This window comes from Vicugna pacos, chromosome 2, assembly GCF_048564905.1.
Source record: "Vicugna pacos chromosome 2, VicPac4, whole genome shotgun sequence".
In the NCBI taxonomy this organism is placed as follows: domain Eukaryota; kingdom Metazoa; phylum Chordata; class Mammalia; order Artiodactyla; family Camelidae; genus Vicugna; species Vicugna pacos.
In genome coordinates, this window is record NC_132988.1 from 112,025,148 (window position 1) to 112,039,981 (window position 14,834).

General features: G+C 38.2%; 2 long non-coding RNA genes across 3 annotated transcripts in view; both read left to right on the forward strand.

The window, feature by feature from the left end:
* Window positions 1-14,834, forward strand: part of LOC116283925 (uncharacterized) — a 268,303-nt gene that overhangs the window by 25,556 nt on the left and 227,913 nt on the right. The window lies entirely within an intron of this gene.
* LOC140688045 (uncharacterized) lies at window positions 9,260-11,280 on the forward strand. The gene is made up of 2 exons (XR_012062730.1): window positions 9,260-9,335; window positions 10,769-11,280. It is a non-coding gene; the product is annotated as an uncharacterized lncRNA (long non-coding RNA).

Sequence of the window (14,834 nt, forward strand, 5' to 3'; positions counted from 1 at the left end):
TGAGTTTCTAAACTTATGTTTGATAGTTGACACCCAAATTACAACATTGTCTGATATTGTTCTGACGGCATGTAGAGGAAACACTTAAAAGACAATTGTATTAGAAATGTAGAAGGGTAGATTGACATAAAGAGAGTGAAGTTTCTATACTTCATGCTAACTGGTAACGTGGTAACACCAATAGATTATGATAAATTATGTATATATCATGTGGAACAGTCACTAAAAATCTGAACAAAAAATATGCTCAGAGACACTATAGACAAATCAGAATTGAATTCTAAAAACTTGCAGTGTCACACAGAAAAATAGGAAAAGGAAAACAAATAAACAAAAACCAGAGAGAACAAACAGAAGACACAGAATGAAATGGCAAACTTAGGTCCTAATGTATCAATAATTACATTGCATGTAAGTAGTCTAAATACACAAGAGACATAGATTGGCAGAGTGGATTAAAAAGCATGCCTCACCTACATACTGTCTACAAGAAACTTACTTCAAATATAAAGATATAGGTAGGTTGAAAGTAAAAGGATATAAAAAACATTCAAACATTTGTCAAAAGAAAGAACGACTATATTAATGTCAGATAAAATAGACTTCAGAGAAAAGAACAATACTAAAGACAGAGGCTAATAATACATGATCATAAAATGGCTAAACTACCTTAAGACATAGCAGTCCCTTAAGGTATATGCTCCAAACAGAGGAACAGCAATACATATGAAGCAAAACTCATAGAAAAGAGAAACTGATAAATCCTCAATTGTATTTATAGATTTTAGTATCTCTCTCTCAACAATTGATAGAGCTAGACAGAAAATCATAGTATATAGAAGAAATCAGTAACACCATCAACCAACAAGATTTAGTCTACATTTAGAGAACACTCCCCCCAACAGTGATAGAACACACATTCTTTTCAAGCACTCATGAGACGTACACCAAGTTAGGCTACACACTGGGCCATAAAACAAGCTAAAACAGATTTATAAGAATTAAAATTATCCAGAGTGTGTTCTCTGACCTCGTGGAATCAAACTAGAAATAATTAATAGAAAAATAACAGGAAAATATCCAAACACTTAAAAGCTAGACAACATACTTTTAAATAACCCCTGAATTTATCATTTTAAAACTCTCCAAATGGAAATCTCCAGGCCCTTCACTGGATTATTCTACCAGACATTTGAAAAGCGATTGACATGAATTCTACACAATGTCTTCCAAAAAAAAAAAAAAAAGAAAGAGAAAAGAAAAGGAGATAGCACTTCCTAATTCATTTTATGAAATTAATAATACTCTGACATGAAAACCCAAAGAAGACAGTTGAGAAAAAGAAAAGAACTATAGATGACTAGCCCTCATAGATAGAGACACAAAAATCTCTAGCAAAACATTAGCAGGTATTCAACAAAATAGAAAAAGAATTATTCTTTATGATGAAATGGTATTTATTCCAAGAATGCAAGACTTGTTCAATATTAAAAAAATCAGTATAACTTACTATATTACAAGAAAAAAAATCACATGATCTTATCAATCAATGCAGAAAAAGCATCTGACAAAACTTAGCACCCATGCATGCTAAAAACTCTCAGAAAAATAGGAGTACAAGAGAGCTCCCTTAATTTGTTAACAAGCATACACAAAATGTCTATAGTTAGTGTTATATTTAATGGTGAATGAGTGAATGCTTTCCCCTTAAAACTGGGACCAAGACATAGATGTTAGCTTTCATCATTTTACTAAATATAATACTGACGTTCTAGCTCATGCAATTAGTGCAAGAAAAGGAAATAAAGATATACAGATCAGGAAGGAAAAGACAAAACTCACTATTTGCAGATGGCATGAGTGTCTGTGTAGAAATCTCAAGGAATCTACCCAAAAAAATCCTTTCTAGAACTCAAAAGTAAGTTCAGAAACATGACAGGATACAAGATGAACAACAGAAATCAACTGCATTTTTTATTTGCCAGCAATGAACACACAGACACCAAAATGAAAAATATAATACCACTAACAATTGCTTAAAAATGAAATTCTTAAGGATAAATATAACAAATATGTATAAAACTTGCTGCTTAAAACTACTAAGTACTAGTGAAAAGATCAAAGAAGATCTAAATAAATGAAGAGGAATGCCATGTTCATGGATTGAAAGATTCAACATAGTAAAAATGTCGATTCTCCCCAAACTGATAGAAGATTTAATGAAATTCCTAACAACAATCTCAGTAATGTTTTTTGGAGATATAGGGAAGATTATTCTAAAATTTACATAGAAAGGCAAGGGAACTAACATAGTGAAAACTATTGTGAAAAAGGGAAACGAAGTGTAAGAAATCACTCTACCCAATTTCAAGACTTACATAGGTGTGGTATTGGAGACTGCATATTATTGGTGGCGGCATGGACACAGATTAATACATACGAATAGAGGATGGAGCAAAAAGCAGACCACACAAAATTGCCCAACTGATTTTTGACAAAGTTGAGAAGCAGTTCAATGGAGGAATGATAACCTTTTCAACAAATGGTGCTAGAGCAATTATAAACTATAGGCAAAAAAAAAAAAAGGACCTCAACATAAACTTCACACGTTATATAAACCTTGACTCAAAATGGATCATAGATTTAAATGCAAGACTTAAAACCACTAATCTTTTAGAAGAGCACATAGGAGAGAATTTTTGTGACCTAGGGTCGAGTGAAAGAGTTCTTAGATATGACACTAAAAATTGAAAAAAATGGATAAACTGGATTTCATCAAAATTAGAAACTTTTGCTTTGGGAATGACATTTTAAGGGGATGAAAAGACAAAATACAGACTGAGAGAAAATATTTGCAAACCACTTACCTGACAAAGAACTGACATCTATAGTATATAAGTAATTCTCAAAGCTCAACACCACAGAAACAAACAACCTGCTTAGAAAATGGGCAAAAGACATGAACAGACATTTCACAAAAAAGGAAAGACAGATGGAAAATAAGCCTGTGAAAATTTATTTAACACCATTAGCCATTAGGGAAATGCAAATTAAAACCGTAGTGAGAGATCACTACACAGATATCAGAATGGATCAAATGAAAAATAGTGACAATACCAAATGCTCGTGAGAATATGAAGAAACTGGATCTCTCCGATCACTACACAGATATCAGAATGGATCAAATGAAAAATAGTGACAATACCAAATGCTCGTGAGAATATGAAGAAACTGGATCTCTCATACGTTTGTGGCTGGTGGGAATGTGAAATGGTACAGCCATTCTTGAAAACAGTTTGGCAAATTTTTTGTAACCTAACGTGCAACTACCATATAATCCAGCAATTAGACTCTGGGGCACTTAGCTCAGGGAAATGAAAATTTACGTTCACACAAAAACCTGTACATGAATGTTCAAAGGAACTTTATTTGTTATGGGAAAAACTGGAAACAACCCAGATGTCCTTCCGCAGGTGAATGGGTAAACAAACTGGGGTACAGGTATATATTTAGTCAGCAATTATTTCCTGTCAGGACTCTACTAGGGGGCTTAAATACATTTGTGACTTAAATCTTGGAAGGAAAATATTATCCTAATTTTGTGGATTAGAAGTTTAAGGTTGAGAGAGATTAAATGGCTTACTCAAGGTCATTCACAGCAAAGGCTGGAATTTGCGACCAGGGTTTTTGACGTTCCAAAGCCCATTTGCTTTTTACTGTCATGAAAAAGTAAGTGAGGGACTATGTGTGTTTGTTATTCTTTGTAATCTGGAAGGATGTAACTGATCGTGTTATATCCTGTCTGAGGATTGGTTCTGTCAGCAAACCTTCAGGACAAAGTGATTGCCTAAGAACAGACTTTCCTTTTCCATAATTCATATCCACTGCCTTTACATCTGCAAATTCATGTCATAGCATTTGTTGAGTCCTATTTCTCCAAGAAAGAGGATGGGACTGAACACACTCTCCCCTGTTGATTCATTTCATCACGTGAAAGAACTAATGCTTACTCTTTGTTGTAATTAAGTTTGCAACTTGTGGAGCCTAAAACACTCAGTGGCTCACAGAACCGCCTGAAATGACTTTGTTCTGCAATGTGTATTCCTGCCCGTCAGAGTCAACTAAAACACAACCCTTGACATCCACAATTACGCAGCAGGTGTGACTGAGAAAGTTGATGCATCATCACATTTTTGAGCCAGAAGGAGTCAGCTTTTAATTAGAATAATCATCTAATTTTATGTCCAAGTCACACATATATGGTTAGAATTAAAACACAAGTCAGATTTCTCAGCAGGCTCAGATCTGAGTGTTACCAAGACTTCTTTCTACACTCTAAACTGTGAGCTCTAGTTGCTCTTGGTTTCAGATTTTATGAGAACAATTCATGTTTTGTAAAGTGACCATTAATAAAATACCTAATTTTCTATTTAAAAACAAAAAAGCAAGACAACAAGGTTCTTAAACTTGGAAGAATGGCAGCTACAAAGTAAAATGGGGTTACCTAAAATCTTATGATTAGATGATTCTAGAAACTGCAGGCATAGCGTAGCTGGAAAAGTCCAAGAAGCGAAAGTAGCAGTCTTGGGTCGGACGACGTGTGATGCTGTCTGGCATCTCCATGCCTCTAACCACTCCTCTTAACTTTGATTCCTCCAACAAACTCTTACTTGGTGTCTGCTGTATACCTTGCATCTTGCTTGGCTCTGGAGAGTGAATGGTGATCAAAATAATCATTTACCTAAGTCACAGGGTTGGTGCATGAGAAACATGAGATAATAGATGTGAAAGCTCTTTGTAATGTGTTCCATAAAAATTAGTCATAACTTGATATCATTTTCAATTGCAAGTGTATATGCTATCAGCAGTGGAGCTTTGAGGATAATGAAAACTCCCTGAGCACAAAGAGAAAATACATTTATATTGTGTGATTGTGAAGTCTAGAAATTGAAATTGGACAAAATGCTTAATAAATATCAATGCAGGAAAGTCTTCTCTTTTTTTTTTACTATTATTTCAGCTCATAGAACAGTACACAAGTTTGCACCAAGTATTTGTTGAATAAATTAGTTTAGTTAATCTCTTTCTGTGTATATATGTAATTGTTTTAGGGTAAATGACTAGAAGTGGAATTAGTGGATATAAGATTATATACAGCAGCATGTGAAAGTACCTATTTCCCCATACATTTGCCTGTAAGGGAGGTTATCAATATTTAAATTTTTTGTCAATATGGTGGGTGAAAACAGTGGTATCACCTTATTGTTTAAATCTGTGTTCTTTAAGAACTAGCTGGGTGGAAAATGTTTTCAGATCTGCATTGTCCATATGAATTCTGTGAATTGCTCATGTATAGTATTTGGTAATTTTCTATGGGGTTGTATTTTTCTTATTAATTTGCAGGAACTCATTAAATGCTTTGGTTGTTAATCTTTGTCAGTGGTATTCATTGTGACTATTTTTCTGGTCTGTTATATGCTTTTAAAATTTTCTGTTTATGCTGTATATTATCATGTAGAGGTTAATCATTTTCATGTATTTATATCCATTATAACTCTTCTTTGATTTCTGGACTTTTTGGCTTGTTTGGGAGGACTTTTCCTATCTCTAATTTTAAAATAAATCTAAACTCCCTTTTTGCACTTGTGTAAGTTTATTTTCTACAATTTATTTTACTTTGCCCTAATCAATATACTTTGCCCTTTGCATATGTATGTAACGCATACTTTGCAAGATAAGTGTTTTTATCTCTACTTTTCAGATTATAATGAGGAAAATGAGGTTCAGAAAGTTGTCCAGGTCACATACAGAGTGCTGAGATTATGACACCAAGCATCATGCTCTTATAATTCTGCAATGTCATCTCTGCAAAATACAGCTGGGGGTGAGGGTCACTTGTAATTACTGGAATTCACCTTCTCTGTCCTCCCACTCATTCCCAAAGGGATTTGACTTGGCTGACATTACAAATTAATATAACAAAATATATACTTATTGTGCAAGGGACCTGATGCACTCTGTGCTTAATATATCCCTGATTAAAGATGAATGAATTAATGAGAGCATCAGTCGGGACCTGGGGCTGGTAAAGATCACACTGACCCCATCTGCCCTGGGAGAGCCAAAGTTAAGCTAGAAGCCAAGGGCTTGAGTGAGAGGAGTTAAAAAGTGGCTGTCAGATGTGTCTGGAAGTCTCAGCTAATCACCACAGTTCCCATAATTGTTATTTGTGGCTCACTCCTCTGAATTCCCGAAGCACCTCCACACACCTCTTATAGCTCTTTTGTCCTCATCTGTTTCACCTAATAGGCTGTGTCCTCCCAAGCCTTGGTGCTGAGACTTTGAGTTCTGTGTCCTTTGCGCCCTTACAGTACCAGGTACAGAACAGAGACGCAGTCAGTACACAGGCTGAGGGCCAGCTGGGGCTTCTGAGCTTGGGAATGCGGTCTGTGACCTCGTTTCAAGAGGAAAATCTTAGGAAGTTACCCATTGTTAATGCTTTCCAAAGAAAATTTTATAATTTTGGTGGCTGACAAGCAATGCCAATTTTCCTAATGATATTCTTCTATTCAATAAAGTAGGTAATTCAGGTTCCAAAAAGAGATCTATTTTCCGTGGCACTCAATAAGAATATGTTCTTTATAATAAAAGAAATATGGCCTCTAATACCCCCAACACATGCATACACAAACACAAACACATTCTTCCAGATACATACATATATACACATGTGCATACATACTTGTATACGTATCATTCCTGAATTTGCCTTCACACAGAAAGAGGTTGTTCAACAATGCAGTCCTTGCTCAGCAAACACCTAATCCACAAATGGTTCATTGCATTAGTTCCCAGGCACATTCAACCAGCCACACTTTCCCTGTCGAGGGATCACACCAGAGGGCCAGCACTAGCCTTGGCTGTCCCTCCTGGCTGGTCTGTAAAGAACAGTAACATGTACCTTAACGCCTACCAGCTGCCCAGCACAGTGCCCACCTCCTAGATGTGCTCTTTAAATGATGGCCTGACCAAAAGGTGTTCAGCAGATACCGATCACATCATGCGTGCGTTTCACCCTCATGAACACAGTCACGGGGCTGTGGCAGCCATCGGGGTGTGCCACCTAGAACTTCTCTCAAAAGAATCTGCTTTAGGGATCTCAGCTGATGACAGCTGTTGGATGCTTCATATCTGAAAGTGCCAAACTTGTGTTTCCCCTGGGCTCCTCCTAGGCAACGCTCCCTGAGCATGGCTGGGCCATAATGCCAGGCCTTTTCCGCCTGACATGGGATTCCTTCCATAGCAGTGCTTGGCTGTGACTCCCCACTGTCCTGCTGAGACTTTCTGAGAACTGCACTGTGGTCTGAGGCTTTTCTCAGCCCAGCCTTCTTCCTTCGCTCTCTCCCTTCACAGGTGTCCAACCTGCATCTCTGCCCACTCCTGCTCTCTTCTGTTTCCCCAGTAAATCCCTTGTATATCTGTCTAACCCATCCTTGGTGCCTGTCTCGCAGAGAGCCTGAGTTGGTACGGCAGCTCATTAAAAAAGAGAGGATGAAGAGTGACTTGAATAGAGTGAGCATGTTTGCCTGTTGCCTATTAAGTGGGAACGTGCCCTGAGTAAATGGGAGATTTCTCGAAGTCCTTTTTTCAGTAAATATTTTGTAGCATTTATTCCATGCCTGGCATAGTTCTAAGCATTTTACATATACTGAATCCCATTTAGTCCTTGTGTCAGCCCTCTGGTGAATTATTATGTCCATTCCGCATATGAGAACACTGAGGCACAGAGAGATTATGTAAACTTGTCCAGTATCACAGAGCTATTAAGTGTCAGGGCTGGAATTTACCTCCACTGCACGATGTTGTCCCTCATGATAGGGGTCCTTTGCTGTACTGAGATGGTAATATCTAAAGAAAAGTATTTTTAATTGAATATTGATTTACAATATTTATAATATTGTGTTGTGTTGTGTTAGTTTCAGGTGTACAGCAAAGTGATGCAAATATAGATAGATAGACAGACAGACAGACAGACAAATTCTCTGACATTAGAACTTCCCCCTACCCTCCTCTCTTACCCAGCAACACCACTGAAAAACCTTACCTACATGAAACAGATCTGTCAATTGTCATTCTAAACAGTTAATGTACATGTACCTGATAGTTTAAACCTAACAACCACCTGTGGAATCACTGCTCATTTTAGCAAGAAGAAACCTGAACTGGGCATGTTAACATAAATGGCCCAAAGTCAAGAGGTAGTAAGCTGCTGAGTCAAATGAAAACCAAGTCTTACCAGTTAGCCTTATGGTTTTTGTTTTTGTCTTTTTAAAGCTGCCTTTGTCAGCTAACTAGAGTTTATCTTTCTGAGCCCCAAAACTTAAAGAAAAAAATAGCCTTGATTTGATGGTCTGTCTTAACCATGGCAAATCATACCACTTTAACTTTATCATGATGTCACAGGGACATCTTTATGAATCATAATAATTTTAATGCTGACATTTATGATTTTTAGATGAGCACATTTGATAATCATTTTTGTTTTCATTCCACACATTTGTAGGATGCCCTTTGTGGTAGGCAGATTTCCAAAATGGGCCCCGAGATTCCCTACCCTCTGGTATACATGTTTTATGTAGTCCCTAGGGCTGTAAATATGATAGATTTTGTTCCTGTGAGTAGGTCATATTACTTGTCAGATTGACCTTGAGATATGGAGATTATCCAGGTGGGCCTGATTGAATCACACGACTCCTTTGAAAGCAGTTTTCCAACTGGTTATAGAAGAGGAAGTCAGATATTCAAAGTACAAGAAGGACTTGACATGCTCTTGCTGGCTTGAAAGATGGAGGGGGACACATGGGAAGAAATGCAGCTGGCCTCTAGTTGCTAAGAACAGCCCCTGGCTGACAGGGAAATGAAGGCCTCAGTCTTATAATCTCATGGAGCTGGAGTTTGCCAACAATCTGGATGAGCCTGGAAGCAGATTCTTCACCAGTGCCTCCGTTTAAGAACTCAGCCTGGCTGACACCTTGATTTCAGCTTCTAATGCCCTGACTAGGCTGTAGAATCAATCCCCCCTGAGCCTGCACGCCTGACCTGCAGGGCTGTGAGCTAATAAATAGGTGTTGGTTTAAGCTGCTAGAATGATGATAATTGTTACCTAACAATAAAAAGCTAATACACCCTCTGTGTGCCGGACACAGTGCTTGGAGTTGGGGATGTCACAAGGCTTCTTCACTTGTAGAGTTTATATTCTGGGAGGAGGATAGGGGATAAAGGAGACGCAATGAAGGAAAACCAATACAGAAACACGCAGTAAAGATCAGATTGTGGTCAGTGCTGTGGAGAGAATTACAGTGGGGTGATATGGAGAGTGTCTGCGGGGGTCCCTTCAGATCAGTTGGTCAAGGAAAATCTCTTTGAGGTAGCTGTATTTGGAAAGGCTTGCATGACAAGATGGTTCCAGCCAAGTTCACTTCTGGGGAAAAAGCTGTCCAGGCGGAGGAGGGACTAAGGCAAAGGGCTTCCTATGAGAAAGAACCTGTGATTGACAGACAGATTGAAGCGCAGCATAGCTCGGCCTAGATGATTAGGGTGCCAGCATAGGAGGTTGGAGAGGTGGTTAGAGGCCAGGTCCGGTAGCGCTTTTGTGTCATGGTAAACAAATTCGAATTTCACTCTAAATGTGTTGGGAAGCCATTGGTGGAGTTTAAACAGGTTGTCATGATATGATTTACATTTTCAAGATTTTGTACAGTGTGGAGGCACATAGAAATGTCCTAATTAAAATCAGAAATAGAGCAAAACTTTCTTCATGAAATTAAAATATTTTACCAGCTATTTATGCAGGGGATATATTTAAAGTTTTTAAGCAATCTTTGGCTCAGGGGTACTTTCCGTTTTATTTTATTTCTCTTTACCTGCCCTTCTCTGTGTTCATTTTCTTTTTATTTTGAGAAAATTAGAGAAAAGAACTTACAGAAAACAATATCCAAATATCCAATTGAGAATTTACATTTTAACAGACTTACATGTTCACTTCAAGTTCTTGTATTTTTTAGTAAAAAAGGAAGTGAAGTTTACTTTGTCCTTTTTTTCTATCTTATTTTCTTTCCAAGAATTTAAGTGTATCATAGATTTTGTGTATCTTCTTCTAGGCATTTGTTGAATTTTGATTTTTTTAAGTACACATGTATGTTTTTATTTTTTGGTGGATTTTTAAATTAAAAACACTATCTTTTATGTATGCATTGTTTATATGTTATTAAATTTATATAAATGTAAAAAAAACAAGCTTGCATAGGCCAATAGGTAAAGAGAACAACCACTTGGGAGTTGATTGTGGACATTCAGATGAGCAAAGATGGTGGCTTGGACAAAGGCAGTGGTGGCTGAGGTACAGATATAAGTGGACGGATCCGAGGTCTGTTTCAGAGGTAGTGTTGATGAGTCTTGCTGATGGATTAGATGAGAGAGAAGACAGAAAGAGAAGACTGAAGATAATTCCTAGCATTGTTTTTTGACTTGAGCAATTGAGTGGATGACATTGACTAAAATAGGGGCGACTAGAGTTGAATGATGGAAAATCAACAGGTCAATTTCAGCCATATAAAATTTGAGATACTTGTTAGACATTAAGCGGAGATGCCAAGTTTGCAGTTGAGTCTCTAAGTCTGGAGATCAGAAAGGAGGTTAGGACTGGAGACATAAATGTGGGAATGATCAGCAAAATGAATCATGCTTAACACTTTGAAATTACCTACAGAGAGCCTGCAGGCAGGGAAGAGAAGGAAGAATGAGGGCTGAACTCTGGTGTGCTCCAAAATGTAGAGACCTAAGAGCAGAACCAGCACAGGAGGCCGAGCAGGAAGAGCCAATATACTGGGAGGAAATAGGACGGTGCAGAGTCCTGGAAACCAAGGGAAGAAGAAGAAAGGGTCCGGCTGTGAAATTAAGTCAGAGACTCGATGCAGCTCTTTTCCTCTTGATTTCCACCACGGCCTTGTGCAATAGGCAATGGCAGAGTCATTATTTTCATTCTGGAGATGAAGAATGGCTTTGAGAGGTTAAATGACCATTCCCAAATGACCTGGCTAATCAGAGGCCCTTCAGAGTGTGTAGTTCCTGAGCCCCTGCCATTCAAGGAAACCCTGCAGCTGCCGTATCTTTTTTGTTGGATTGTATCAGAGTAATGTCCTGGGGCCCATGGTACAGTTAACATTCTGCGCCTCTACAACACATGAATGCTGGGGTTTTATAAACTCGTGATTAGTTTTATGGTTTTTCTGCTTCCTCGTTTGTTGTAAGGATGTCAGCTAGCACTCTTCCCTTCCCTAGATGTCCCTATCTGCAGTGACCCTGGCTTGCCTTCTCTTATTTTAAATTTGTTGTACACTTCATGACTTATACCTGAATTCCAAATGTATGGCAGTTATTCTCCACAGATGATGCTAGGAATAGAGTTCTTTAATTTTTACATCATGTTTGACCATCTTTAATAATTGTTAACACTGGGTCAATAAGTAAAAAAGAATTATTAACCTGGAGTTTTGATACTCTCGTAAAAGTGTTTAGGGCTCAGAGTAAACAATAGTGCTGTATTTTCTCTATTCTTTCATAACAGATGAACTTAAACCAAAACCATCTCTCTATTGCTATTTCTGGGAAGGTGCTCAGGTTTAAGTTTGACTTTAACCTCTGGAAAGCCAAAGATCACTAGACTCAAATGACCTCAAACCCATACTTGAGAATGTTCTTTTTTTTCAATCTTCTCTGCTTGATTTAAGAGGCACTCAGCTACTGAGAAGCAATAAGGAAAAAAAAAAAGTTAAACAATGAAAATCACATAGAGAAGGAACTAGAAAAAAACACATTTGCAAGGTATGGAGATTGAGTTTACACACACACTGATTTGGTTGACTTGGTAGTATAATGAAATTAAAAATATTTGTTCTAAGTGTAAGCCTTAGCCAAAGTTTATAAGTAAACTAAATGGACTGAGATTATTTTTTAATGGAAAACTTTAAGACCCTAATTTTTGTGTTTAGTTCACAATAATTATTCTTTCCAAAATAAAATGCACTTGTCATCTTTTTACTTAAACATGTCATGACATTTCTTCCTTCAGGTGAAGGAACAGAGAGACGTTAATCAACTGTCCCCAAATCACTCAGCTAGTTAACATCGGAGCTGATCTATAAACAAGGTGGTCTGTGTGGGTTTGTCATACACAAGGCCCAGAGTGCCAGGAGGAGTCCTGGTTCCTGGGTCCTGGAACACACTTCACTCTCCCAGCACAGGACTGGCCTCTGTCACCACAACAATGGCAACACTACCCTTGCTGTCCTTGCAAAGGACAAAAGACTTAATTTTATCAAATGCCTCTTGGAAGGAACATATTCATGGAGGGGGGCAGCTATCTGAAGGACCTGAAGATCACTATATTATTTGACTAGGGCTCTGGTGACAAAGTACAGTAAATGGAGTGCCTTAAACAACAGAAATTAATTGTCTCTCCATTCTGGAGACCAGGAGTCTGAGATCGAGGTGTCAGCAGGGTTGGTTCCTTCTGGGGGCTGTGAGGGACTCTTGTCTTACAGACCTTTCTCTTTGGCTCTATCGTGGTATCATCTTCCCTCTATACTTGTCTTTGTGTTCAAATTAGCCTCTTTATAAGGACACCAAGCATATTGGATTAGGGTCTACCCTGATGACCTAATTTTAGTTTGGTTAACTCTGTAAACACTATCTTCAAATATGGTCACATTCTGAGGTATATTCTGAGGTCCTGGGGGTTTGGACTTCAACATGTGAAATGGGAGGGGCAGGCACAATTCAACCTCTAAAAATCAGACATCTTTAGCTCATTAGCTTATTAATTCATTGGCCCCTCACAAAAAATCAGACACCGTGGCAGGAATTGAAGCGTCAAGGCAGCCAGTTCCTTACTCTCTATCAGAGAAGACAGATAATAAACCAGTAACTGGAATAAAATGTGAAAAATGATGTGACTCGAGAACTACAAAGAGCTGGAAGAGGTAACTTGGAGTCGGCCGGAGGAGGAAATGCAGGAGCAAGTGTTTTCAAACCTCTCCCCTGAATAAACCCTAAGGGTAGAAAAGTATGATGTTGTCCTTCTGGGGGTTTGGACATAAACCGAAAGCTGTTCACACAAGTGGGACATTCCTTTCATTGAGGTTTCATGCTCTCTCTTTCAAAGCATATATGCATTTTATATTCTATTCTGTATCTATTCATGTTGGTTTAAATGTGTGATTAATGCCCTAAAACCTTTACTACCTAGATAAAGGCAAGGCCAGAATGTTTTCCCACCTATCTCTAGGGAGATGGACCATTTTACCTCCTGTTGTGCCCCCTGGGATACTCATTTTACCCCAGTTTGAGAATCACAGCTTTGATCAGTCTAGATTTTATCCTTGGATTAATCCAAGGCATTTATAGAGTTGCCTTGATTTGGACTAAATATCTCTGAGTAGCCTAAATTAAGTTTTTGTTGCTGTTGATAGATGTTTTAAAAGACTTATGTATATTGTAGGGATGCTAGTGATAGTTTCATAACATCATTTAGTCATCCTTTTACGAAGACCAATGAGGAAAATATTTTCTCGAAGACTGTGGGCCAGAAATAATTTGCTCTTCCAAAATATACTGCAACTCTTTTAAATGATCATTCTTCCTTCTTTGCTTTGGCTGCTGGGAAACTGAAAACTAAATTAGCATTTCATCTTTAATACCTGGGGATTTACTATAGAAGTGTATTTAGTAAATTTCCCCTTTTGTCTTTATTATCTCTTCACCTTTATTTTTAAACTTATGATCTTATAATAGCATTATATATAGTTATATATGATTACATATATTATAAAATAATATAATACTATCGTATTGCATCATAGTGTCCATATGATTCTTAAATGCATTCCAAGTTCAGTGAACATTTCTGTTTAAATGTCCCATATCCATTTTCTTCACCCTTTGTAATCTAAACCAGTGTTCATTCACTGATGCCACCTCTTACCATCACAGCCCATGGTTTCAAGGAGGCTGGCTTCACTCTCAGCTCAGGAGGTGGATGTGAGCGGCCTGGGGATAATCCCCCCAGAGTGGGCACAGTGGTTCAGAAATCCAGGCCTAAGGCAGTCAGCACCTGGCAGGTTCCTGTACTCAAGGGCTGATTCATAAATGGGCATGTGACCCAGCTTAGGCCAGAGAGACAAGAGGGGGAATTTCTTGGGGCTCTGAGTCAGATATTTCCTGTCTAAAAATAGGAAACCACTGGATGTTGGAGGGAAGTAAATATACCAAAGAAGGGATGGTCACAAAACTGTAGAGGAGCTGAGCTAGAGTCTCTGGGTGAATAAATCCTGAAGTCTAACTGGCCTCACCTGAACCAAATACAGTCCCTTATTACTTAAGCCAGTCAGAACTGTTGTTTTGTTGTTGTTGTTGTTGTTTTTGTCATGTAAACCACCTCAAATCCTTTTGGGAGCAAGGCAGAACATAAATAAACAAAACAAGACTAAATAGTGAGGCCCGGGTCAACAACAGGAGTCATTCGTGATTGGATCTCAGTCCACTTCTCCGACCTTATCTCTTGCTCTGTGTGCTTCTCCTTCCCCCAGCCCTGTCTCCACTCCAGAAGGGCTGACTGTTCTCTGGATGCTTCATGCCTTCTTGACTGTGCACCTGCTGCTATCACCACAATGTCTTGTTTCCATCAATTAATAAGAATCAACCCAAATGGCACTTCTTAAGGAAGACAGATTCGAGTTTGCCTTTTTTTTTAAATGCTTCCTTGGCACCTTGTCCAT